General features: G+C 36.4%; 1 long non-coding RNA gene across 2 annotated transcripts; it reads right to left on the reverse strand.

Annotated features, from left to right (window-relative positions):
• Positions 1–2,698: 2,698 nt before the first annotated feature.
• LOC114820475 (uncharacterized) lies at positions 2,699–13,450 on the reverse strand. Of its 2 annotated transcripts, none has more exons than XR_011582020.1 (5): positions 13,289–13,450; positions 4,490–4,602; positions 4,091–4,163; positions 3,731–3,821; positions 2,699–2,961 (listed from the first exon to the last, which is right to left on the reverse strand). It is a non-coding gene; the product is annotated as an uncharacterized lncRNA (long non-coding RNA). The 2 variants fall into 2 exon arrangements; XR_011582021.1 differs by having other exon boundaries at positions 4,079–4,163.
• Between the last annotated feature and the right edge of the window lie 871 nt (positions 13,451–14,321).

Genomic DNA, 14,321 nt, shown 5'->3' on the forward strand with positions numbered 1-14,321 from the left:
AGGAAGGAGGATAGCAAAATGACCTAACTCAATGGATGATTAGATTAGATCTTAACCAATCCAATGGCCCAAGTAATTTCTAATTATCAATTAAAAAATATATATATATATATATATAACATTCGGTTCGGTTCGGGATTACCGAACGCATTCAAACTATTTTTTTTTTCTTTCTATAAATACCTAACCATCATCTTCCACCTTACACCACATTTCAATATTTTCAAAACTTTCATCCAAAATAGCACTTTCAGAAAATGACATGTGGCACGACAAGTGTAACATCCCACATCGCCCATGGGAGTGGATCCTGTAAGCCTTATATGTATATTCCTATCTCTACCTAGCACGAGGCCTTTTGGGAGCTCACTGGCTTCGGGTTCCATCGGAACTCCGAAGTTAAGCGAGTTCGCGCGAGAGCAATCCCAGGATGGGTGACTCATTGGGAAGTTCTTGTGTGAGTTCTCAAAAACAAAACCGTGAGGGCGTGGTCGGGGCTCAAAGCGGACAATATCGTGTTACGATGGAGTCAAGCCCGGGATGTGGTGGGGGCTCGGGCTGGGATGTGACAACAAGATTGGTTAAAAATCCTATCCGAAATTAAAACTCTTTTTTTAATTTTATAAAAAAATTAATAATATTTTAAATGGGCTAGGTGCCAAAGCATTTTGTAGGGATGGAGATCGTTTGTGCCAGCGCATTTTTTAGACTTTGTGCCAGCACATTTTTTAGGGGTGGAGATGCACTTGGCCAATTAAATTGTTCATGGGGTCTCTCACTGTTCACTAAGTGGATTAAATAGGTTGGGTGCCAGCACATTTTTTAGGGGTGAACTTGCTCTAAATATGCTACTAGCCATGGCAAAAAAAAAATATATATATTAACCTACATAAGGGAGCTTTAATAAAAAGGGTTTGGGCTAAGTTTATTTTAACTATAAACTATCTTATAACTTTGTTTAATGAAAAGAATTTAAACTTTAATGAAAATGACTTAAATTTTTATGAAAATGACAAAAGTTTAATATAATAAAAATAAAATAGAAAAAAGTAATTTAAACTGAAGTGAGTCTTTCACACACACTATTTCAGAAACTAAGATGTATTAAGCTATTCTTGAAACTAAACGGTACTTTTCTGAAACTGAACATTATTTCTGAAAATTAAACACTAATTATTTCTGAAATTAAACACGAGTACTACACTGTTCTTATAATTGAACACGGATACGACACTATTTCTGAAAACTGAACACTAATTATTTCTTAAACTAAATCCGAGTACTACATTATTTCTGAACTACACTATTTCTAAAAACTGCGGGGATGGTGGTTTTGTGGTAATCTTTCGCCGGGAAATAGAGGCGTTGGTGTGCCTCGGTGTTTATAGAGAAAAGAAAAAGGGAGGTCCAAGAGTGGCAAGTTATGATGTAGACTCCGGCCTCTCGGCCACTGGGTTTTACAGAGAAGCAAAAGATGGTGGAAGTTGAGAGAGATGGAGAATTGGGTGTGATAGAGATGAGGGCAAAGCAAAAATGGTAGAGTGATGATTGCACAAGGAGGAAGACAAATGAACATAGGAAATAGGGGAATGGAGGTTGGACTAGGATTCACCCTTCCTTTTCTATCTCCTTCCATCATTTTCTCTCATATTTTTTATTTTGTTTTTCTCTTTGTATAAAAAATTAACTAGCCGATGAGCACACACTCTGTGTGTGTAAATAATTTCATTTTGTTTTTTGTTTTTTTATTAAGGAGTGTGATTAGTTTTTAAAATTTTAAAAAGAGTACGAAAAAATAATGGTGGGATAATTTCTCTTAATAAGTGCATATTTTATCTTAATATTACATAAATTTTTTAAAAAGAGTATGAAAAAATGATGGTGGAACAATTTCTCTTAATAAGTGCATATTTTATCTTAATATTACATAATTATTGTTTTGTCCTCCTTATGTAAATATTGTGTTCAAAAGTGAGGGTAAAACAGGAAAAATAAGGATATGATTGTCAATTTCTAAAAAGATACAAAATTACTATTTTTGCCCTCATTATGTAAGTATTATGTATCAAAAGTATGGGTAAAATAAGAATAAATAAGGAAAAAAGTTGACAATGAAGGTTCTCTTAATAACAGTATAAATATAAAATGTTAACGTGATTTAACCGTAATCTTTCAAATAGAAAAAAAAATAGAAGGAAAAAAAGAAATGAGATAATCCTATTTCACGGAGGTTAGAAAAAAAAACAAAAGGAATGGATGTAGTGATTAAAAAGCAAAAGAAATGCCAGTGACGTTTAAAAAAAGCAAGAAGTTGCAATAACAGTGTTTTTTCGCATCCACTGATGTGGTTTCCACCAATGAAAACTTGGGCACAGTCCATTGTTCTGTCCACTCTCGCAAAGCATGGAAATACGCATCTCGTAAGTTTTTTTTTTTTTTTTACACTTTTCTTTCTTTTTTTTTCTTGATAGATTTTTTTATTAAAATGTAAAATTTTGTAATCATTTTCATTAATTTTCTTTTTAAAAATATAATATAATTTAAACACGCTTTAAATCTATATTTGCTCCGGCACACTCCTTATATTTGATTTATACAAATAGAAATCAACTAGCAATTGAAACCTCGTGCGATGCCGCGGGTTTTAAGACCGTTTAAGGTGGTATTATTATTTATATATATAATATGTTTACACAAATTGATGAAATTTTTTACGGTGTTAATTACAAAAGCTGATACTATTTACAGTGTTGTTTACATTTATAACATATTTTATATGATGCTTTTCATGTTATAGTAAGTCTTGTGCTATTTACATGTATACATATCTACTGTTTGAAAAGACTAACTTCCTGGGATGTAGATTTTCCTACTTCATTACTCTCGAGCTCATCTCCATCTTCACTATGTAGAGGGGTTCTCTATTCTATGTCTTCCTCTGCAAGTGTTTTCAATTAGTTGCTACAAATTTTGAAAAATAGAGTTGTTAGTGCGGGGGATGGTTTGTTAAATTTAATTTGAAACAGTACAACATATGAGAAAACAAATGGGGACAACATAAGTAAAGCTAAGACTAAATGAATGCATTCGAACATTGGAAACAAATAACTCGCATAGTGCAACACTCATCAGCGCTCTTGAAAATAGGCAAAACAGCACACCCAATTTCCTTCCAATTAACCGAGACATAGTCATCATTTCCTTTCGGTTGGCTAAAATTATTAAACAACGTAGTAACAAAGTCGAACAGGCTAATCTTGTCATTGGACTGTGACTTAACAGAGGCCCACAATGTGTTAGTTCTGTCCAACAATGACTCTGCATTTGCTACTTGTTTCCTAGGTTCTGAACTGGAAAATCCCCAAACGGGCAAACCAAATTTTACCATCGGAACCAAAATTATAGTAAAAAAATATATATCATTTTTCCTTCACAATATACTCAATCTTTTAGTAATCAACAATTCAAAAAACAGATCCTATCAAATTATAGCATAATCAGGCTGAAATTCAAAATTCTAAACCCACAAAACCCAAATTAAACAAAAAATTAAGAATTCATAACACAAAAACCCAAATTAAACGCAAAATTTAGAATTCATATCACAAAAACCCAAATTAAACACAAAATTAAGGTGCTTTCAGAGAAATAAGTATAGGAACACGAAAAACCGAAACCTTTCTAAAGGGCAGAAAGAGAGAGAAAATGCAATTTAAGTTCGGAAACTTACAGACTCTAGGTTAGTCATCCTGCATTCAGTGTGCAGCAGAATTGCTACTTCATATGGTGATTCGCCTATCATTGTCCGGCAAACGAAAACCCTGCAAGGACCAAAAATTCCAAAAAATTAGTATATATCACTCCTTGCAAAACCCCAAAAATCAGAAAATTGGAATATAAAATTTGATAACATTATACCTGAGAAACCCCAAATTCCCAGTCAAAGGAAAATTAATACAATCTTTGCAAAAAATAACCAGGAGATAAAAACTCAAATCTCAGAAAAAGAATCAGCAAATTAATCATATAAATTGTGATTTGGAAGAAAATTTAGGAGGAGGTAAGATTGGAAACGCACAGAGAGGCAGACCTTGTATTTCTGCCAATCTGAAATGCAATCACCTTTTCCCATTGGCCCTTCACAAACTTTTCCGAGTACACACCTACACACAGAAACCATATCTATTAAACCCTTTCGTACACATATGAATATCAAAACGAAAACCCCAAATTATCATAGCATTCCCTTTCTTAATTTTTGTAAAAGGAAACACAAATGGATGAAACAAAATCAACAATTTTATCTTGTAAATCATTACTACAGAAAGTTAAAAGCGCTTCAATTATGGAAGGAGGGAAAAGGGGTGCAAATAACTGGTGCTCAACATAAATCACTGCCTAGTCATCAACTCTCTGTAAGCAAAGATTTTATTTATTTATTTATTTGTTCAAACTGTAAGCAAAGATTAGAAACCCTGAATAAGTATACCTGCATAGTCTCAGTAGAAGCCAACTACAAAGAAATTCTGGGTTTTGCATCATCCCTTTAAATAAGAATTGGAATAGACCATGCTACGTAACTGGGCGTTGAGGACTTAGAATCTGCAGTCAAATAATGTTAAGAAAGAATAAATTTCATCCTCAATTAATAGAAAAATAAAAAACAAATTCAAGGCTTCAAAATAAAATATAAAAAAAATTCAAAAGAAACCAAAACAATTAATAATTCTAACAATTCTTAACAACTATTCAGTAAAAGGATAAAAAAGCCCAATTTCCGATCAAGAAAAGTACAGACTTTGTATGAAAATTTAAGCTTTACCTCTGATTCACCTTAAACCATAAAGAATCGCATGCAACGGGTGATTTTGGTTTCTGAGACGAAGGGTAGATGATTGATTGTAACGAGGAGGTCCGATTCGTCAGCGTTCGGCCAGAAACAGTTCGTCTCGGGCACTAACTTAATAAATAAAAATGGATGAGAATTTTTACAAATAGATTTATATTGAATGTAAGGAGAGGGTTTCTTTTCGATGGTTTGTTGGCTTGTAGATTTCGGGAACGACGAACTCGTCACCAACCACAATGGTGACTTGTAGAGAGGAGCGAGGAGAAACGGCCAGAAGGGAGAAGAAAAAGGAAAGAAAAAATAAACTGTATATACTTTCCCATCCATAAAGTGGCACAAACGTACTAAAACAAGCTTATCAGGGGCAAAATAGGGAGTACACTATTCTTGTGAACAGTGAATCAGAGTTTTTTGAGTTTTAGTATAGATTGAATTTGGATAAGCTTCTAGTAGTCCATGCTGTCTACCACATTGAGATTTTTTTCTTTAATTTTTTTTTATGCTACAACATTAATTTGAATTTCCTCTACAATTAGTTCAACTTCAAAACTCTTATTCACCAAATGATAAGTATGGTGGTTAGGAGAGATGTGTAAATGTGCTTGTCACATTGCATATAATTGTTACGGCAACAGTGTATTTGTGCCATGAAAATTGATCATTTGTGAGATGATCCATATACTCAATTATGCAGAAATAGAATTTATTCACACTACACTTGGATTAAAAAAAATTAAATAAAAAATAAAAAAAATAAAAAATACGGACCTACATGTATTGTGCACTCTCGTGTAGCAGCCGTGCCCAACAATTTCTCCACGCGATTATTGAGAAATAAGAAATAGAGATATATCCATATTTCTAGGAAGTTTAACTCAAGAAGTTGTAAGAGGATTTAGACTTTTGGTTAAGGAAAATGCAAACTCAATGAATTTTGTGTTCTTGAAGGAAATTGTATGCAACCATTTACAAAACTTGATCATTTTTTTTATTAAAAGAAATTTATATTCGAACAAGATATATTTGTCTATTCCCTCAATATATTACAGTCATTGTAAATTCTAAATTATCAAATCTTGCATGCAATTGCTTTGGAGAAAGAATATAATGATATTGTTTGGGTTAATATTTGAATATTGGGCTTGAATGAAGGAAAGCCTAAGGATGCCAAATTAAAGGAAGATTTGCCCGAAACCCAGCATCAAGCCCAGAAGCAAACTAAAGCCTTCTCAACCAAAACATAAGCCACGTGTCTATGATGGAAGTGACAAGTGATGGAGACTAACTATCAGTCAAAAAGCACTTTCTAGTCGCAATACAAGTAAAAAGCTGATGATTCACTACCCTCCAAGAGCTTTCGGGTAAGAGCAATGCCCTGACCCTCGGGCCAAATCGCCTATAAAAGGAAAGAGAGACAATAGAGACAAGGATATTCAACCAATCAAACAAACAAGCATACCAACTCTGCTCTTAAGCCAATTCATACTTTTCAAGCCTGAAATCAACTCAGATTCAGTCTCGTTAGCAATAGCCTCATCATAAAAGTTATCTTTTGTCTAGTATAAAAGCTATGCTACCTCCCTTAGTCTTGTAGTATTGATTCCTTTGTGTAAACTGTTTACCATTCATCCCTTTTAGCATACAAACCTTGTAAACTGAAAGAGAAGTGACTGCAAGAAGTTCAACCTTGCCAGACAAGGTGAAATCTTGCCTGAATTTCTTTGTTTGTTCTCTGAATTAGTAGATCTATTACTTAATGCATTCTCCAACATGTATTCTAGTTATTTTCACCTGTTTTCCTATTTTAAAAGTTCCATTTGCATCTGGAACTGGTTAACTTAATGGATATGTTCTCATTAAGAGCAATTTGGAAACAAACAAATGACTTAAGGGGCTCTGGACTCCCTCCATTCAAACATACAAGATCATGAACTAAAAGTCCTTGTTTACAAGGCAAGAAAAGAACTTAATATAGACTTAACCCATATGTGACAATCCTTTGATAACAAGAAGTTTGAGTAACTTGGGGCGCAAGTAATCGACTTGAAACACACTTGTTCTACATCTGCTATACTGAGATAGCAGTGGCGTACATAAGTAATTAGTTCGTTTTGATTGCGAGCCTCAAGGCCTACACCTAAGGCCCCATAAAGGCAAATTTTAGAACTAACTTCAAGCTCTTATTGTAGCACACAAGGCAAGCAAGAGCCCGACTACCAAATAGACATGTCTAAAGTGCCAATCCCTTAGGGAGCTGTGCTGAGGTCCAGAGACTTTATCCAGATAAATCTTTGCCCAAACAGATATGGGCTTCTAACCTGCCCTTCAAACAATTAATTTTCAATCTGTAAGGATTATGATGAATCTCAATTCGCAGAGTGAAGAGAATAAAGAAACGAAAGAAAGTGATGAAAAACATCACACTTGCCCTCGTCGGGTGGTTAAAGAGGATTGTCTGGATTTCGTGTCTCTTTATTACAACACTAATTGGGTTATATCCGTCGTGCACCAATGCTACTTTTATCTGTTTTTTTTCTTCTATCAGCACCTACTTTTCCAGGATCCTCAACAATATACAGTTATCCTAAAAACATAAAGAAAGAAGAAGAAGCAATGTGCTCACTTTTTGATGTGCCAAGTTGCCAACAACAGCAATAGGCTCATCATTGTTCTTCTTTCTTTTGGTTACAAATGGGACAAAAGTCCAGTTAACACTAACAATAATTAATCTTGGCCTTAATCAAAACAATGCCCATCCAGCACCAAATATGAAGCACTTCATGCTTCTTGGTCCAGGGTTTTCCTAACAGATAATTGGCGGCCTGCCATAAAAATTCAATAGTGTTAATGCACAAAACCGGAGGGGTCTTGGAACAACGTAAATCCGACCGTGAATCTGCAAGAAAGTATATAACACAAGATGTATCGTGGTTCACTCCAATGTTTGGGCTACGTCCACACTGATGTTGATTGTATTTCTCTCTAACTGTATGTATGGGTTACAAGGTTGAGGGGGAGTCCCCAAGAGAAAGAGAGTTTGAGAGTAGGGATTGTGGTGAGGATGAGATGTGAGGGTGAGAGCTCAGTATGTGAGGATCAGGCCTTGAGAGCTTTGCTCTGAATATGAAAGGCTTGAGGTTTGTGAGGGTAAGGAGGCCCTTTTATAGAATAAAGGCTCCTCACTTATTATATATTTGCCCTTCCATTTATTACATAATTACATTTGAGTCCCCCGAATATTTATACGAGGTCTAAATACGGAGGCCCTAAGTATGGTACAAACAGTAGTCCCCCAAGTTTTCAGTCAAGAGAGTGTTTTGGCTGGAGACTTGAAACTCAATCCATGTGTGGGCCGAAGTAACTAGATGTCGTCTAGGACTGATATTCGATATGAGGCGGTGCTCAATCTGAAATGATGCTCAACTGGAAGTAGCACATATTGCGAGGCTGCTCAGCTTGTGGCTTATGTTGCCTTGGTTGGCTCGGCTTGTGGCGTTGAAGGTGAGAGAGTCTCTTTTATATAATAAGGGCTCGCTCCTCAATACATAAGTGATGGGTTAGGAATGATGCTCGCGGCGAGACGGTTGCTCAGCTGGTGGCGATGCTCTCTACTGAAGATGAGGGAGTCCCTTTTATAAAATAAAGGCTCGCTCCTCAGTACATGAATAATGGGTTAGGAGTGATGCTCGCGGTGAGGCGATTGCTCAGCTGGCGGCGATGATCTCTGATGAAGGTGAGGGAGTCCCTTTTATAAAATAAGGGCTCGCTCCTCAGTACATGAATAATGGGCTAGAGTTGATGCTTTCTAATGATGGTGAGGGAGTCCCTTTTATAGAATAAGGGCTCGATCCTCAATACATAAATAATGGGTTAAGTCCCCCGAGTATTTTTCATGAGGCCCAGTTGAGGCCCAATATATGGTACATAATGTAGTCCCCTAAGTCTTCAGTCAATAGAGTCTGTTAGCTGGAGACTTTAAATTTGAACCATGTATGGGCCGAAGTGGCGGTTGTTTGGAGGCGGTATTTGTATACCCTGCACTGAAGCTTTGTAGGTGAAGCTTTGCAAGTGAAGCTTTGCAAGTGAAGCTTTGAAGCTGGAGCTTTTGTAAATGAAGCTTTAAAAGCTGGAGCTCTGTAAATGAAGCTTTCGAAGCTAGAACTCTGTAAATGAAGCTTTTGAAGCTGACTGACATGAGTGATGCTCATGAATGTTTATGTTGATTGACATGAGTGATGCTCATGGATGTTGACATGAGTGATGCTCATGAATGTTGACATGAATGATGCTCATGAATGTTGACATGAGTGATGTTCATGAATGTTTATGTATGATTGACATGAGTGATGCTCATGAATGCTTATGCATGATTGACATGAGTGATGCTCATGTATAATTTTGGAGTACTGGGCGTACTTTTGATCACCCGGTTGGTGATAATAGTGGCAGGCTGCCGAATAATTTTGGAGTACTGGACGTACTTTTGATCACCTGGTTGGTGATAATAGCGGTAGGCTGCTGAATAATTTTGGAGTACTGAGCGTACTTTTGATCACCTGGTTGGTGATAATAGCGTTGGACGTACTTTTGATCACCTGGTTGGTGATAATAGCGACAGGGTGCCGAATAATTTTAGAGTACTGGGCGTACTTTTGATCACCTGGTTGGTGATAATAGTGGCAGGCTGCCGAATAATTTTTTGTAGTACTAGACGTACTTTTGATCACCTGGTTGGTGATAATAGAGGGCTTGGCTCTTTTGGGCATATGGGCCTTTGCTCTCCACATAACATTCGAGCCCATTATTTTGGGCTTGCCTTTTTTTTATTTTTTATTGATTACCCTTTGATGGGGTTATACAGATATTTCCGAAAGATAAGAAAAATAAATCACATCATTCAAAAATAAAATCCGACCCTTTGCTCGATGGATCACGCCCATAATTCTTTTTTCTGCATGCCATCACCACCGCAATTATGTCTGCTTCTTTTTATCTTCTTTTAATCTTCTTTTGCTTTATGCTTTTCTTTCTGCTTTCTGCTTTTGTTTCCTTTTTTTTTTGCTGCATGGTCCACGAGTCCACCGCAATTATCTCTGGTCCTCCCTCACTTTTTATCTTCTTCCCTTTAATGCTTTTCCAATCACTTCCCATGTGAGAATCCACTATCATATTTTGAAAAAGCATCTGAATTTGTCTGACATTGTCCAACGCGGGGGTTTTGCTAGTATTGCCCAATACTAGGGTGTTGCTGGTATTGCGCATAACTAGGCAGTTGTGGAATCATCAGCATGAACGACATTGATGAGCTGCAGATAAACCCTTTGGCCAACCAACTTATACACGCCATCGAGAACCGAAGCATTGAGATCGTTGAAGTGCAAAACATTCTTATTCATCAGCACCACAGTCCCATTGATCTTTCCATGATTCCCATTTTGTTGTTGGCATGTGAGCTTCTTAACTATATTCCGCAGTATTTTGTTCTTCTGCTTGGGGTTGTACTCACAAAATCAATGGGGTTTGTATCTCCGGCATCGACACCTCGCATGGGGTCGTCAGAATCAATATCAGCTCTTACGACTTGACTCAGTTGGCGATGACGATGTCTCCGAAGTTGGAAGTACCAGAGAGAAAGAGAGAGAGAGAGAGAGAGATGAGAGAAAGAGTTGATGATGTCTCCGGAGCTGGGCGAATGTTGATAGAGCTTGGAGCATCGGTGGTGACACATCTGGCGAGTCTTCCAGCATCAGAACCCATAAGTTTCTTGAGCTCCGACCGGACCTTGTATAACATATGCCTCCAGTTTCCTCTGTTTTCCTCTAGTTTTCTCCATCTTCTCAGAGCTCGAATTCTCATAAAGATGCCTGCAAATCATTCACTTCCAGTTTCTCCAGAATTCTTTGTTCAGTGAGTAGCGGAGATTGAAGAGACAGAATGAGAGTAGGCGTGATGAGAGGAGGAGGAGGAGGAGGAGGATGGGGAGGGGGAGGGAGCAATGAGGCGGTCATAGATCTGCTCGCCGACGAGGTAGACGCCGAATGCAACGATAGCAATGCCGATGCCGGGAGTGGCGTGGTGGAGTTGATTGGAAAGCATAGGGTGCTTCCTCCACTCATCCCTCCTCCTGAAGAACTCCCATGTCGTCCCCAGCGCCTTCTTACTCCCACCTATTTCTTTCTCGATTGATTACTCTTTCTTGTTGTTGAGATTCCCTTCCTTCAAAGTTCAACAACCTAACTGACCCGGACCTGCACGGCTACACTAGCTTATTGAAATTGAAAGAGCAAAGCAGAGCAAACCCAGATCCAGCCCTACTGATACACACACAGAGAGAAAACCACCATTCCTTAGCTTCCCCAAATCCAATCGAGATCCTCTTGGGTCCTGTAATTGAAGAATACGAAGCGTTGGAAACTGGAATTCTTCCACAAAAAATCAAAACAAACTCCCAATGAATCTGAACTTTTTCTGGGCTTAAAGCTTTCTTCGAATCAGGACCGGATTGTGTTGTGGTTAACAACTTTTGAGAGAGATTGTGCTGGGTTCGTGATCTTTTTATAGAGAGGATTTTTTGGTTTGTGGTTTGTGACAGAGAAAACTGGGGAGATTCTGGACACAAATGGAACAAACAGGTATCTTCTAAGAGGTAGTGGCACCCCCAACCAACAAATAGTAAGGGGAAATTTGTAAATCCACTGTTTAACATTAAAAAGCAAAGCAAGAAAGGGAAGAAAACCAAAGGTATTTTCGTGAAATCACTTTTGGTAAACAGTGCCCATCAACTGAAGTTTTCGTATAGATATAATGATACAATACGAATAGTGTCGTATTATGGCGGTTGGAAGCTGATTGGAAATTTCACAAGGCATGGAGGATCGAAGAAGATGCTGGTTTTTGAGGTGTAGAGAGAGAGAGAGAGAGAGTTTGTGGTGTTTTGTTTGAAGAGGTGAAAGAGATCAGAAGTAAAAGAGAGGCAGAGAGAGTTTTGGTTGTCTCTTGGGTTTTGCATATCCATGGTGGAGGTGAAAAAAATGAAAGAGAACCGACACAACTTTTTGTATCGTTTCCCACAGACGGCGCCAAATGTTGATGCACAAAACCGGAGGTCTTGGAACAACGTAAATTCGACCGTGAATCTGCAAGAAATGTAAAGAACACAAGATGTATCATGGTTCACCCCAATGTTTGGGCTACGTCCACACTGATATTGTATTTCTCTGAGAGGATTATGAGGGAGAGAGCCTCTGTAATGTGAGAATGAGGCTTTGAGAGGGTGAGGGGGCTTCTGAGAGTGAGAGAGCTCCTTTCTGATTGTGAGGGTGATGAATCACTTTTATAGAATAAGGGCTCCTCACTTATTACATATTTACTCATTCTTTTATTACATAATTACATTTGAGTCTCCCAAGTATTTATACAAGATCTAAATACGGAGGCTCTAAGTATGGTATAAACAAATAGTATTTAATTAAAGAACACATAGATAAAGCCACTTCTTAAAGAGAATATACTAAACTTTATCGAGAGAAGATAAATTAAATAGAGTAACCACGCAAGCTACGTATTTTACAAGTTCCGTTCGCAATCCTTTAATTTCGGAAAAATCCCTTCAAAATCCTTTAGTTTTAGAAGATTCCCATCGTAATCCTTTAAAATTCTGGAAACAATCAAACATCAATGTAAAAGAAAAAAAATTAAAAAAAAAAATCAAATCCACAACATAATCAACCTTTTTCGGCTATGTAAGTCTGTATAGGGCAGGCCCACAACCCATTTAGGGTCTTCGCCCTCCCAATCTATGTACTTCAAATACCTATCAAATTGGTTTTTATTGAGAGGAAGAAGGCTCATCTATTGATTTGCCCCTTAAAACTAGAGAACTTTAACGAAAAACAATTGGTACTGTCCATTTTAACGAAAAATTACATTTTTACATTAAAAAGTCAATCCTAGTATTATTCACTTTACCCTTTATTTTTTCTTTATCATTAAAACTCAAAGTTTTTTCTAACGAAAAGCACCAGGTACTGTTCACTTTAACGAAAAATCATATTTTTACATTAAAAAGTCAATCCTGGTACTATTCACTTTACCCTTTATTTTGTTCTTATCATTAAAACTCAAAGTTTTTAAGCCCTTTTCATTAGTTTTCCTTTAAAACTAACATGTTTGTTGACACACCCTTTAATATAGGTACATATTTGCTACCACACAATCTAATATTGATACGTGCTATTGTATGTGAATTTTACTTGTATTAGTGAATATGTCAATAAGTGTGTTAGTTTTATAGATGGATAAAACTTGAAAAACAAAAGTGAATAGAAGAGTTATGAATGTTAATTGATAAACCTTGAAAATCAAAGTTTTTGAGAAATTGAAAATCAAAGTTAAATAGATTAAAATTAAAAGTGAATGAAAGAGTGATAAAGTATATACCTCTGGTAAATCATGGATACAATTCTTTAGAACTGCATATGATTCAAGCTCTTTAAAGCTATCATCATACTGCACTTCATCTTGGTCATCTCAAAACTTTGCATCATTTTCTCTACATAAATCAAAATCTAAAACAATTAAAGATTATGATCTGCCTTGTTTGTGATCATGTACAAAATTTTAAATCATCCTTGAGTCCCTTTTATAGTGAAGAGGAAAGATCTAGAGTCGTTTTTTAAAATACAGTGGGCATAAATCTGTGTGCGGTATTTAGTTTTGATACACCTTATCTAGTGTTGTTTATTTAGACATGTTCGAAATGATCCATCCTTATCTTTAGATTAATTACTAGATATTGAAAGAAATCTTCACAAATTAACTCTTACATTCATTTTCCGAAGAGATTCAATGCACAAAAAATATGACAAATAAAAAAGGGTTAATCTTAGTTTATTACCTTAAAGTTTATTGGTTTTCAACATTTGATACATAAAGTTTTTTTTCATCCTAGAGTGGTACCTAAAGTCATAATTTTGGGATACTTTCATACATCCATTAAGTTTTACATCAAAACCTCTGTTAACTAGTGACGTGGCATCCACATGGACAATGACTTGGCGCCGCGTGTCAATATAGCGTCACGTGGATATTAAAATTAAAAACATTAAAAATTAAAAATTAAAAAATAGGGTAAAACTTCTTTTATTACCCTGAAGTTTCTTGGTTTTCAATATTTCAAACATAAAGTTTGTTTTCATCCCAATCTGGTACCTAAAGTGATAATTTTTGGATAGTTTCATACATACGTTAAGCTTTCTGTTAAAACATCAGTTAATTTATGATGTGGCGTCCACGTTCACAATGATTGGGCCTGAGTGGATATTAAAATTTTAAAAAATTTAAAATTTTAAATAAAAATGAAAGGATTGAAAACACAAAATCGGAGGCGGCTCTTTCAGCGCTGTTGTTTCGAATTCGACACTTGGCTTCGATCTTTGCGTTAACGTGTCATGGGCAGCAAGGCCGAGTCTAC

Source organism: Malus domestica, chromosome 01 (genome assembly GCF_042453785.1).
Source record: "Malus domestica chromosome 01, GDT2T_hap1".
NCBI classification, from domain to species: domain Eukaryota; kingdom Viridiplantae; phylum Streptophyta; class Magnoliopsida; order Rosales; family Rosaceae; genus Malus; species Malus domestica.